Genomic DNA, 12616 nt, shown 5'->3' with positions numbered 1-12616 from the left:
TCTTCCTAAGGGTGGGGGGGGGGGGGAACTGTCGTATTCATATCTGTCCCACAGCCCTGAGCACGGTGCCTTGAATATGGAAACACTCTCTAAATGTTTACCGAATATATGAATGAATCCATTAAATAAGGTCAGGATTTGCTAATAAATCCTTTCTCTAATACGTTCCAACAAAAATGTGCATTTACAAAAACAATCATATGGAAAAGGTGTAAATATATTTACGGCCCCTAATCTCACATCTACGGCGATAAAGAAAAATACTTCTGTCTGTATATGAATAAAAACAAGCTTCTGTTGGCACAATGCTTTAGAGTTTATAAAGCAATTTCCTGTACTTATCTCTTTGTAATTTTCATAACATCCCTTTGAAATTGGCAATGATATGGTTTAAAAAAAAAAAAACAGGGGTAAATATCCCATCGTGGAGAGAGGATGTGATTTGCTCAAGGTCACGAGAATAGAAGAGCGCAGAGCTGGGGGGTCGGTGCAAGATTTAGGAGCCTACCTCCAGCACTCTGATCAACAGACTGACTTATAGCCAACAAGGAAGAACAAGGGGGGGCCCCAACCCCCCGGCCAGAAAGGCCTAGGGGCGGCAACGCTGTGCTTGCCCCCCCGCCAGAAGTTTTCATGGAAAGGATAGATTATCTGAATCTGTGGTGCCGAGGAGTATGTGAGTTTAGGGCTTTTCCCAGACAACGTGCAAAACGATGACGCGAGTGGCCATCCATCATAATGATTTTAAAATTCAATAAACATTTAGTGAACACTTTCTTTGTGTCGGGCATCGTGCCAGGCGCTGAAAAAGCCTTACTTTATTGAATCCTCTCGAGGTCGCTATTTGAGGGAGAGACACGTGGGGGCACGCTTTGAGGTAACCGGCCTTTGGAAGAGGTTAAGGGATGTGCCCCTTAAGTCCGAGAGTCGGGGAGAGAGCCAGAATCCCCACTCGGGGTTGCAAAGGCTGTGCTCTCTTTTCTACCGTCTGGATGGGGACACCGAGCGTGTTAATTAAACGTTGATTGAGAGTCGGCGACATGTCCCAATAAGGGACATTTATGGGCAAAGGTGTCTGTGAATTGGAGGGCTCAGGGAAGTCTTTGCAAGTGAAGGAAACACGGGCTGGTCTGAGAATGAGGACCATGGTCATGGCGATAGACACAGCAAGACCTAGCATTTGTCGGCTGCTTACTAGGTGCAAATAGTCTTGAGTCTTTTAATTCTCCTTACAGTGACGAGGTGAGGCACCACTGTCCACCCACCCTATGGTCACAAGGTGAGGCCCAGAATGGCTAAACTGCCACCCAAGGCCACCCATTACGGACAAAGCGATAATGACTTTCCTCTTAAAGTCTGATGATCCCCTCCACCTTCAACGATGAAGCGTGTTTCCCGTTTCTGTAAATGAGGGACATTCGCTTTGTTACCTGCAAAACCATTCCTCTGCAAAAAAAGCACTTTTTCGAACCTTTTCCGAACGCGCCAGCCCCAAATCCCGGCGACATCAGTCACACGGTCAGCTGGATGAAAAACATGGCCCCGTCGTGACGGGCTCCGAGGCTGGGAACCACCTCGAACTTGCCCGTAGCTGCCGAGAGCTCAGAACAGATTTTGTGGTTTGACATTAATGGAGACATTTTTGTTGTTGTTGTTGTTGTTGTTTTTGTTTTTTTGAGAATCTGCAGTGGACAACGACAGAAAACCAAACTGGAACTTAAAATCTGGCGGGTCAAAATATGCTTTCTCTCAGTGGTTTCTCTCTTCCTCACAGAGAAAGGAGGAGGAAGGTAGTAAAACCCAGAGAGGCAAGAAGGCCCCAGCAGGTCACTGGTTAGCCCCCCCACCCCCCCCCCCACCCCTCCCGTCCTGGGGCTTTTCTGCCTGCATTCCACGCCGACCGGCATCTCTGCGAGCCTCTGAAGGCACCCTGGGCTCCTGCACTCTCTCTCCTTCTCTTTTTTTAAATGTTTACTTATTTTTGAGAGACACAGAGAGAGAGAGTGCAAGCAGGGGAGGGGCAGAGAGAGAGAGAGGGAGACACAGAATCTGAAGCAGGCTCCAGGCTCTGAGCCGTCAGCACAAAAGCCCAATGCCGGGCTTGAACTCACAAACCTCGAGATCGTGACCAGAGCTGACTGAGCCCTAGGGCTCCTGCTCCCTTAATACCCTCGTCTAAGGGGCTCTGGCGGTCAGATCCTGTAGCTTCCACCTTTTCATACACTTGCAGCTGCTGACCCTCTCCTCTCACTACCTTCGCTCAAAGCCTTCATTTCTCTGTCAGGCCTCCTTGCCTTTGTCTCCAATTTGAATGCATTGTCTCCCCTGAGCCATAGATTGAGAGCATTTTGCCACATCCTTAAATATCCTTAAAAATCCCAAATGGAAGGAGCTATTTTAGAACGGTGCCTGGGACCTAGCGGGTGTGCGAGAAACGCTGGAAGGCTAGCTCTCGTCATTATTAGCAGCTTTTGTGATCCTCTGAAACGTGATGCTTCGTAACCGTATAATATTCGATCATATAGGTATTCAGCAATTAGTTTGAAATATCCCTTGTGGTTCGACATTTAGTCCGTTGTGAATTTTACGCTATCGTAAACAAGCCGGCAAGGACTGCTCCCATGTGCATAGGTGTGTCCACATGTGTATGCACGTGTGCGTGTGTGTATACGTTGTGTGAATGCCTATGTGTGTACCGTTGTGTGTGCAAACTGCACCCACAGGCGTGCAGACCTGTGTTTGTGTATCTACGCACGTGCGTGTGTAGGGATCTGATGTCTGCTTGTCATCTGGGAAGAGTTTCCTACTGCCACTAACGTTTCCCCTGTTTTCTCCTTAAACTCTCCCGAGGCTACTTTCTGTCGCCTGCACCTTGAAGGAATCGTAACACAACACATTTGAGCAGAACCGCACATCTCAAAGCAGGCAGGGAGAACCTCACGTTGCAAATGGCCCATGTGCTTTTTGGGAAGGCTCTTCTGGCTCCACCCACACCCCCCTTAGTGTGTCAGGGGCCAAGGGGCTTGCCCCTCCGGGGTGGGGGAGAGGAGAGGGCAGTGCTGTCTCCTTGCCACAAGAGTGGAGTCCTCAGGAGGCAAAGCGTGTCCACAAGCAAGAGGACGTGGGTAGAAGGTACAAGGGCTTGCCTGTTGGTCGTGGTTTTGGAAAGGTGGAGGCGGGAGGCATGGGGAACGTTGTGCTTTCAACCGAGCCCATGGGTGGGGAGTGCTTGGATAAGGATGCTGAGCCAGTTGAGAAGCCCGCCATACGTTCATCCCACCGTCCCCTTGCCTGCATTGTTAGCATTTGGCCACTTTGGTACATCTAAATTCAATTTTTATCCCCTGGGTTAACAGTGACGTGGAGTTTTCTTGATATATACGTGTTGCCTCTTGGTATTTCTTCGCTGCAGACAGAACCGGCTACACAGAGCGCGAGGGCTTGGGGCAAAATCAAAGCGTGCGTTCCCCTTGTTCAAGACTCATTGGGAACTTCGCGATGGTGACGGCAAGGCGGGAAACCAAGCACGGGGCCCTTCTGGACACCGAGCCCCGTGTGACTACCCGGGTCCCACAACCACGAAGGCGGTCCCGACCGCAGATTGCGTTCTCGTGTTGTTGACCTTTTTCACAGAAGTGTTCCGCTTTTCTTCTTGATCTTTCCAGGCTCTTTACATAGCAAGCATACTGCTCCTCGGTCGCATTTGTGGCAAAGGTCATCTTCCGCACCACCGTGTGCTTTACAAGAACGCGATGCATTCCAAGAGGGCATCACATCCTTGCCATGTCATGTCGCGGTGCGCAGGAAGCCACCTTGGGTTCTTTGACCTGAAAGTCCCCCTCCCCCAGTCCGGATTCTGGATTCTTCTCTTAAGACACCCCCTGCTTTCAATCATGCATTATCCTTACACAGCCACGGCTTCAGCCCCCTCGAGCAGCGAGCTCCTTAGTGGCAAGGACCCTGTGCTGTCCGTGGTTCACCCTGCGTGTCTTGCCATTGGCATGTTGTGTCATCGATAATTGACATTTATTGGGCACCGACCGTGAGCCAGGCACTCTTCAAGATTTATCTGCGTGACTAGCTATTTCTGGGTGCTTCTAGGAGAGCAGACAAACCCGGGTGCTAACCACAGCTAGAACCTGATTCTGTTCCGATCTGCAAGGATGTTTACCTCCTCCGAGCCCATTCTCCGATGAGTCCCCAAATGCTCAATAAACGTGAGCTATCATCATCACCATCGTCAGTCGTGATCACTGTTGACTTTCGTTGGGCGCTCGGCGGAGGCAGACAAGCGCTAGCTCACTTAATCCTGGGAACAAACTTGTGAAGTGGAGAGTTTTATTAACCCCATTGTACAGGCGGGAAACTGAGGCTTAGGGCTCCGGAATCAGTAAGGGGCGACGTCGGGAGGCGGACCCAGGCCATCTCAAACGCACCGCCACTGGGACTCCCCTTAGTCTTGAACAAGAAAGCAAGCTGCCAATTGGTCAGAGCGAGGGTGATGCATTTGCATCCCCCTGGCCAGTGATGAGCTTTTCGTTTGGTTCACTGCCCTGGACTCATCTGTACTCTAAGTGTGGTTGTGTTGGATGCAGAGGGCACACACAGGGGCAATCAGCAGGTTGCTTCCGAAAATGCAAAATTCAGACAAGACTTCAGGGACCTGTGTCCCCAGACCATGGTCCGTTGTCATATGCACACATGGCATTTATTTAAACCATTAGCTGATATTTACTGAGCCCCTCGGATGCTGGGCACTAAAGGGTTTTGAATAGATGAGGCTCCAGGGGGCCAGAGAAATCCAGACTCTTGCCCAGTGTTACAGAACTAGTGCATGACAAAATCGGGACTGAGACCCTCCATTGTGTGACTCTAGTTGAGGCTTTTCGGTGACTGTTTCTTGAACGACAGCAGCGTGACAGGTGCAGGACAAGGCACTGGGGATACACAGGGATTAAGGCAGGGAGGGCCCTGGCCTGCCAGGAGCTCAGAGCTTGGGGTGGAAACAGTCACATCAGCGGAGAGTTACAATTTAACCAAACAGAAGCAGTGGCCGAGGTCGGTCCTTCAGGCAGTTACTGAAACACAGAGATGGGGTCCTGAGGAGGGGACTGGGGTGCAGGGGTGGGGGTGGGGGTGGAGTAGATCAGTTTCCTCATCTATCTAGCCATCTAGCTCCCCATCCAGCCACCCGCTTTTTTCACTCGTTTTGCTCATATGCTTCCGTCGTTGATTTGTGAAACATGTATCAGGTCCCCACTGGAGCAGAAACTGATTTAGACACCGGGGAAAATGTATCACCAAAATTAACGCTTAAACAAAACGAATTCCAGAAATAAGAAGCTCCAGCCTGCTCCTGATATGTATGTTACAACTCTCATTTTGCACCACCTGACCCAGCAAATGAAGACTAATGTGATTGGTAGACACTATAGCTAAATCAAGTTGGGGAAGTAAAGGTCCAGGGAAGGCTTTGATGGAATGACCTCCAAGATGCCGTGTGTTTCCAAGCCCCAAACTCGCTCCATCTAAACTGTCCTGCATCCCCTGGGTCCTTATTGTTTAAGCCTTGCAGGGCCCTTTATATAATGACCAACCACCTAACGTGCCATTTTTGTCGTTGCTGTTTAGAAACGACCATCATTCAAAACCAAAACAGACTGACAAGAGTCACTAAGGTGTGAATCCTTAACATCAGGTACTACTGTGCTTTGGAGGAGATATCATCCAATAAGTTAGGTATTTTAAAGATAGTTTCTCTTGCCCTTCCATTCATTTTGACATACACTGGAATTAAGCCGGTTTTCTGTAACTTAATAAAGGCAGAAAAGGTTCAAACATCCCTGGTACTCCCTCTCAATGTAAAATGAGGGGGGAAAAAAAGAGCAAAATGTCGTATCATCTTCGTTTAATTGATATCTCATCCTTGTTGTAAATTACCTGTCAGAGGAACTGTCTATTTTAGGAAGAATATTGATATTTTATTCCCATCACTTTTTTTTTCCCGTGGAAGGAATAAAACATTAAAACGGTGATTATATATGAATCATACCTTATACATTGGAGGTACGGTATAATTAGAAAAATAATTCCACCACTTGTAACACCGTCTTACAAAACAGATCCATTCTTATACTGGAAGCTGTGTTTAACTCACATAATTCAACTCGATGGTTTGTGAAAGATGGGAAAAGAAATCACCCCCGAGAAACTCGTTCCCCGTTGCACTCGGGTGGTGAGAACGGGAGAGGAAGCGTCCACTCACAAGTCTGGGCAGATTCCCTGGGGCCGCCGGAAGCGAGGCGTGGGCTAAGCATCAGGGGGACGAGGGCTGTAGGGCCCCCAGTGGGCTGCAGGCTGGGACGTTGCATTAGGATGTGGACTCCTGTCCATCTCCGTAGCTACACCCGGGGAAAAGAGAACACCTTGCAAGAGAAGCAGCTCAGAGTCCTCTCCCCCCCGCGTTGTGACAGGGCTGCCCTGCCCGTGGCCAGTCCGCTCGCCCACTCGCTCGCGCCACAGGTGATAGGTTTCCGTCTCTTTTCTCGGCTTTTCCATGCCCTTTACGCTTTCCCACACGTTATCTATCATATTTACAGAAATAATGAAGCTATTTCTGTCCATGAATGAAATGAGACGGAGGTTAGAAACCAGTTGAAACTGAACAGAGGCCATGCACGTGTTTGGCTCAGGCGAGAAGAGGGTGGCTATCGGCAGGTGGGGTAAACGGGCACCGGGGAAGCTGGGGGAGGTCACCAAATCCTGAGCACCCTGTGGGGGGCGGGAGCCAGGCTGCACGTGCTGCTCCTGGGCCCACACGACCCCATCGTTTCTGCGCCCAATCCATGCGGCTTGTTCGTAAGAAGCCGTTTCCAGACGTGGTGGGTGCAATCTCTCTGAGGGACCCCAGTAGACCCTGGCTGGGCATTAGGGACCGTCTGACTTGTATTGTATTGTATTGTATTGTATTCTGTTGTATTCTAGGTTATGCAAACATCACCCACGGCTCAGGCCTCACCCTTTCTCCACGGCCAGTTCCCTGACCATGGCAGAGGACAGGGGAAGGTCTCCCCCCGACCATGGCAGAGTCAGGATGAAGTCTAGAGTCTGAACAACCTGAATCTCAGTCCGCGCTTCTCATTTTGGGGTGACTTTGGGCCAGTTCCTGCCTCCACCGGCCTGAGCTCTCACCTCACTGTACAACAGGGATCATACATAGTTGGGTATGAGGGTGGCAAGAATCAAGCCAGGGAGCGTGAGCCACACGAAACCCTCAGTATGGCGACTGGCACATCCCAGTTTGTTTATTGTGTGTCTATTTTTACTTTTTTTACTTCTCATTCCTAACTTCCCAGCACCCAACACAATGCCCTGCATAATGAAGGTAAGCAACAAATGTTTGTTGAATTTCGTTGACTGGAGATTGGATTCGATTGCAAAAGTCTTGAAAGGCAGGAAACCCACACTTTGTTTTCGTTCAGATTTTATATCCCCTGTCAAAAGACAGGCTGACTGTGTTTACCCAGTAAATGCGTGTGAAACTCCTACTGTGTGCCCTGGAGGTGCTGGGGACACAGAGATCGAGAAGCCTTCAGCCTGGCTTCCCTGAGGGTCACGTCCGGCGAGGAAGTAGAAGTCTGAGGAAATAAACGTTTTCTTGCGATGGAAGCTCCAAGGAGGAGGAAAGAATAGGGCAGGCAGGGCATAACGGGGGCAGGAGTCAAGTCCCCCTGAAATCTAAAATCCTTCCCCTCGTGCACAAGGATGCCCCCCTCACCTGGCACCTCCCCGATCTCCCACAACCCTAACCTTTCAGCCTGATGTGCCCCCCACCGCTGGCCTCCTCGCGGGTCCTCAAGCACACCAAACAAAGGCACCTCAGGGCCTTTGCGTTTGCTGTTCTCTCTGCCCGCAGTGCTCTTTCCCTCATACCTACCTGACTCACCTGCCGTGATGGTTAACTTTATGTGCCAACCTGACTGGGCCACGGGGTGCCCAGATATTTAGTCAAACATTATTCTGAGTGGGCCTTTGAGTGTGTTTCTGGATGAGATTGGCATTTGGATCAGTAGACCGAGTAAGGCAGGTTGCCCTCCCCAACGTGGGTGGGCCTCATCCAATCAGTTGAAGGCCCGAAGAGGACAAAAGACTGAGTAAGAGGGACTCCCCCTACCTGATTGCCTGTGAGCTTAACACTGGATTGCTTCCTGTCTTCGGGCTTGAAACTGAAACGTGAATGCTTTCTGGGTCTCCAGCCTGTCCGTGTCTGGACGGGAACTTACACCTGACTCTCAGGGCTGCAGATGGTGATGGAGATGAGGCCATCGGCTGGCCTGGGTCTCCAGCTTGGCTGCCGCAGGCGTTGGGACGCGTCAGCCTCCATTATTACGTGAGCCAACTCCTTATAGCAGAGTGTGTGTGTGTGTGTGTGTGTGTGTGTTAACACACACCCTTATTGGTCCTGTTTCTCTGGAAAAGCCTAACACACCCCCTCGCTTCCTCTGGGCCTCTGTGCACTCCTTCCTGCTAAGCTCATCGGAAACAGTACCTCCTCCCACACGCCACCCCTGGCCTCCCCTCTTCCCCTTCATACAAGCCACACGCCTGCATCACGGAACACGTGTGTTCACTTATCAGTCTTGTCCGGTGCCCCCTCCTGAAATTTCAGCCCCAGGAGAGCAGAGGCTTTGCCTGTTTGCTCATTAACACGTCCCAGGTGCCTGTGACGGGGCCAGACGTTCACAAATGTTTGATGAATGAATGAATGAGCGAGTGAATGGAGTCGTGGGAGCTGGGACCTGAAATTTCCGTCATCGGTGGCTCAAAAAGGAGGCCCAGAGAGAAAGGAATGCTATCATTTACTTCCTGGTCCCCCATCTGGGGAAGGAAATCAAGTTTGCCAAACAAAACAGATTCCTCAGCAGTGAAATGGGTCGTGGCGTTCGGGGCTATTTCGTTTTTCCTTCTTTAGGAAGCTCTGAGGACGGTTCTGCTCATCTTGTTCCCGAGCGCTGCAAGGGGTGGAGGCTGTAAGCAGGAAAGAGGACAGAAGACTATTCAGTGCTAACCGTCTCCGCCCCACGGAGGCTTCTGCTCGGGCCCACTTAGCATTTCAATCTATATAAACTCAATGGGCCATATAACCCTCTTTTATATACGCTCGCCAATTAACATTATTCTTTAATAGGAAGAAGTTTAGGGGATTTTTTAAAAGTTGGATTCCAAGTCACATGCTTAAGCACGAAAACTCGAGGCTAATGAGTGCAGCGGGATTGAAGGCAGTTTGGGAAGTTACACTCTCAGCCGGCACTCTTCTGCTTCTCAGCAACCTGACGGATGCCTGCGAAAGAGCCTCCTTCCGAGGCGTTTAAGGCCTTCCATGATCAAACCCTCAACTGTCCTTTCCACCTGGCCCCGCCTCCAGGTCTCCGGGCGCTCTGAGCTCCGCCACCGCGAAGCTCTCGGATCCTTGCGTCCACTCTTTAACGTCACGCCTCTGAGATTGCTCTGACGGGGTCCCTTCTGCCGGAGGGTCCAACCTCGGTCTCTCAGGCCACCAACATCTGACCCTTCGCTATCCACACCCCACGTGGACATCGGATGCTACATCCGGTCCTGCAACTCCCCCAGCGTGACTTTCCCCTACTGTGCCTTTCCTTCTCTTCTCACAGAAAGCGCTTCTTTCCAGGTCAGCCTTGATATGCAGTTGGATGTATCCCTGGCCTGCCCGGCGGGAACCCCCTTCACCCAGTAAGAGTCTCCGACTTCCACTTTGAAATTCAAGTGCCTCCGGGCGCCTGACTGGCTCGGTGGGTTGAGTGTCCGACTTCAATTCAGGTCATGATCTCACAGCTTGTGAGTTCGAGCCCCACGTCGGGCTCTGTCCTGACAGCTCAGGGCCTGGAACCTGCTTCGGTTTCTGTGTCTCCCGCTCTCTCTGCTCCTCCCCTGTTCGTGCTCTCTCTCTTTCTCTCTCAAAGATAAACATCAAAATTAAAAAAAAAAAACTAGAAGGAGGAGGAAACACCTGTTTCACTATGTTGCCCCTGCTGAGGCAAACGGAGAACCAGCAGAGAAGGCCCCAGAGCCCAGAGACTGAGCAGAAAGTCAGGCCCTGCTTATAACATTCAGCGCCTGAATTCAGCCATGCCTGATGCCAGGCCTGCCCTTGAACTTCTCAGTTAAGTAAGTCAAAAAAAAATAAAATTGATGTCATTTGCTACAGACATTGTCCAACTCAGATGCCCAATCCCCACAACCATGAGATGGGAAGCTTCTAAAAAGGCAGGCTCTATATCCATTTGACCCTCACGCTTCCCTCATCATTTCGGACAAGGCTTTGCACATAGTAACTGCTCACTTAATGCTTGTTGCACGTACTCAATAAAATGAAAAAAAAAATTACTTTTTTATTACGTGGCAGTACTCACCAGGCTAAAATGCCCTAGCTTTTGTTTGATGTAATTATGAGGTGGCACCTCCCACAAACTTCGTGTATAAAGCGTTCCGGTGGGGACCTTTGTCTTCATCGAAGTGTTTCTTAAATATTACTTGTCCTCCTTATGGGAGAAAAATGTCCAAATGCATTAATGTTTTTGCGCTAGATAGGAGATGAAACTCCTGAAGACTCATTTTCCAGATTACTTATTTTATATTTAGTGCCATTAATTCCACATGTGTGAAAAACATATAATTATACCCACACTATTAGTACTGAGTAAAATTCTGTATTATTCAAGTGTAGTAATAGATAAATTGGCACTAGACTCAAATACACAAATGAGGCTTTCGAACTTCAGCGTGATTTCAATTCTCTTACTTTAGCATCAAAAGTGCTCAGCCAAATGCCTAGATTCTGCATTTGCTAAATAGTTCTCCACCTCTACCCTTCCTCCGGTAAAGCACCCACATGATAAATTCCTGTGGACACAGGACCCGCTGCAGCCTCTGAGGGGTGTGCGTGATTCAGTAAGAGGCTAGCAACGGAAGGAGAAGGTCCCCAATACTGGGAACCCCAGTACTTTGAGACGCCTCTTGAACAAAAAGCTCCATGAACAAAAAAAACAAATAAATGGGTTTTGGTGGTGTTACACCTGACACCCCGTCCTGAACCCTCACAAGGGATACTAGTCTGTTCAAGGCTCTGAGAAGTCCCGGGGCGCCTGGGCGGCTCAGTCGGTCAAGCGTCCGACTTCGGCTCAGATCATGATCTTGAGCCTCCTGAGTTCGAGAGCCCCGCATTGGGCTGTCTGCTGTCAGTGCAAAGCTCACTTCGGGTCCTCTGTCCCCCTTCTCTTTCTGTCCCTTCCCTGCTTGCGTTTTCTCCCCCTCTCTCTCTCTCGTTAAAAAATAAATAAACTTTTTTTTTTTAAAGGCTCTGAGAAGTCCTGCAGTGAGGAAGTTCATGGAAAACTGTTCCGGCCAGCATTCCTCCTGCTTTCCTGACCACAGGCCCCCTTTCTGCTCAAAACCTATTAAAGTCCATCAACAACAACCTTTGGGAGACGCTACCCTACCAACTTAAGAGTAGCTGGACGCTAATTTGCAGCTCAGAGGAGCTGAGCCAAGCTTACCCGTTCTGGTGGGATTCCTCAAATGAACACATTTTTTTAAATGCATTTTGGGGGGTTATCTAAGGAGCAAAGGAGGAATCTGTCCAGTCTGCTCCATGCAATAGAGCTTCTCACCTCTTCAGACAGACGGAGAAAGGGTGATTTTTTGAGCCCTCTCCATGCACCAGCAAATACCCTGCTTTCACCAGCCAGCTGGGCCACCCCATCCCCTCCGCCTGCTTGAGCCCTCACCCTGTGACGTCTGCAAGTCCCAGGCAGGCCCTGCCCACACGTGCCCACCACAGCAGGCCTCCATGACGGGGGTGACACGGCCACTCGTGCAGATGTACCAGAGGGCAACTCCTTCCTGAATCGGAGCACTTACTATCAGGGCTCCAGGCGAGAGGACAGCAGTCAGGGTCGCGGGGGGGGGGGGGGGGGGGGGGGGGGGGGAGGCACGGCTGCATGAAGGTCCCGGAAAGGAAGCTCACGCTCCCCCAGGAGCGGCCAGGAGGACTCCTCGTGACCTTCCGTCCACCTGAGTCTCGGTGGAAATGTGAGATTCAGCTATTCCTTTAAGAAAGGGGTTTGCAAAAGAAACCATGGTCGGAAAGCCCAGGTCCCCCCGTAAATGACTCGGCCCCACGACGCCGGCATTTCTTGATCTGTGACACCATGAGCTTGGGGAGAGAATTACGAGTGCTTAAAAGCGTGTTGGGCCCAAGACTGAGCCTCCGTAAATGGAGTGGCCACTGATGTCTTTGCCTTTTGTTATAGGGTCTAATTTGGCCAGAATGTCAAGTTCCCGAAAGGGGAAGGTAAAGAATAATTTGGAGGGGAAAAAAAAAAAAGGTAAACAGAGCTCCAAGGGGGAAAACCACGATCCAGAATGTGGCTTTGCGAGTAAGCAGGAGCCTTCGTACCGGACCGGACGTCAGATTTTCGGCTCCTTGTTCGTAGCAGGCTCTCAAGTAGTTCTGGAATGAATGGATGAGCTCCCACTGACTGCTGGGCCCCCTTCCTTTGGGTTAGGAAGCTGGGCCGGGGACAGAGGTCTGCACAGG

Source organism: Panthera onca, chromosome B3, assembly GCF_046562875.1.
Source record: "Panthera onca isolate mPanOnc1 chromosome B3, mPanOnc1 haplotype 2, whole genome shotgun sequence".
Classification (NCBI taxonomy): Eukaryota; Metazoa; Chordata; class Mammalia; order Carnivora; family Felidae; genus Panthera; species Panthera onca.
This window is presented reverse-complemented; position numbering follows the sequence as displayed.